Source organism: Myotis davidii, unplaced genomic scaffold, assembly GCF_000327345.1.
Source record: "Myotis davidii unplaced genomic scaffold, ASM32734v1 scaffold88, whole genome shotgun sequence".
Lineage (NCBI taxonomy): Eukaryota > Metazoa > Chordata > Mammalia > Chiroptera > Vespertilionidae > Myotis > Myotis davidii.
In genome coordinates, this window is record NW_006300377.1 from 528741 (window position 1) to 530420 (window position 1680).

Sequence of the window (1680 nt, forward strand, 5' to 3'; positions counted from 1 at the left end):
AATCAGAGATCTAAAGAACTGCTGATGTTATTTCCCCTGAAAGAATTTTCAGAGTTGATTTGAGACATTTTATTGGAACTGGAGCAGTTTGCAATTTTTCAGTTTTATATCTGTTAACAGCTACAAAGAGTTGGATAGAATGAAGGTCATAACATCATTTACTTCAAGGATTACAGGTTACAAAAGGCCTTAAGAAGACTACTCTGTCCACATTCCTACAGCAGGTAAACGATTTGCTCCCTATGCTTTCTGTTGTAGATGTATGTCCTCTTAAATGCTTCTAAGGAAGGAAATGCCACATATTTGAATACCAATATCTGCTTTCATCACTTTCCTATGCCTCAAATAAGTTTTGTTGTAATCCTTTCACACTTAAGAGTTAAAATATTGTTAAGGAAAAGGCTCCAGCCCACTATCCTTCCATGGACACTTGTTTTTCTTTCTTAGAGCCGTATCATTTTTCCACAATCTCCAGCTGTGCCTTTGTTCTGCGAAGACAACTTTTAGTGTAAAAGGAACTAGATACATCAGTACGTCTTCAGAACTGTTTAAAATATAATTGAGAAAGTTTAAAAGGACAGTTATAATGAGGAATTGAGTGGAAGGAAACTAGTAAGCACTCAATCCCCTCAACTTGCAAGTGCCTGTTATTACCAACATGTTGCCCTAAAAGTGCTGCAACTTCTTACTTTAAGATCCTTACAGTATTATTTTCACATAAAAGTTCTTAGTTTATTAATCTTGTGAAATATCTGCACAGATAAAGTCACTGGAGAATCTTTACTACTGTTGTCCAATCCCCAACTCACTTAATTTTTTAAATTTTATTGGAGAGGGAGAGAGAGAAACATCAATGATGAGAGAGAATCATTGATTGGCTGCCTTCTGCATGCTCCACACTGAGAATTGAGCCTGCAACCCGGGCATGTGCCCTGATCGGGAATTGAACGATGGCCTCCTGGTTCATAGGTCGATGCTCAGCCACTGAGCCATTCCAGCCTGGCCCCAGTTCACTTTTGTCAGCACCAACGTTGGCCTTTGCGGTCCCCCTGACTTTCTTTTTTTTTTTTTAAATTAAATCTTTATTGTTCAGATTATTACAGTTGTTCCTCTTTTTTCCTCCGATAGCTCCCCTCCACCTAGTTCCCCCCCCACCTTCTGCCCTTACCCCTGCCACTGTCCTCATCCATAGGTGTATGATTTTCGGCCAGTCTCTTCCTGCACCCCCCACACTCCTTCCCCCCTGAGAATAGTCAGTCCACTCCCTCTCTATGTCCCTGATTCTATTATATTAACCAGTTTACTCTGTTCATCAGATTTTTTATTCACTTGATTTTTAGATTCACTTGTTGATAGATGTGTATTTGTTGTTCATAATTTGTATCTTTACCTTTTCCTTATTCTTCCTCTTCTTAAAGGATACCTTTCAGCATTTCATATAATACTGGTTTGGTGGTGATGAACTCCTTTAGCTTTTCCTTATCTGTGAAGCTCTTTATCTGACCTTCAATTCTGAATGATAGCTTTGCTGGATAAAGTAAACTTGGTTGTAGGTTCTTGGTATTCATCACTTTGAATATTTCTTGCCACTCCCTTCTGGCCTGCAAAGTTTCTGTTGAGAAATCCGCTGACAGTCATATGGGTATTCCCTTGTATGTAACTGAGTTTCTTTCTCTTGCT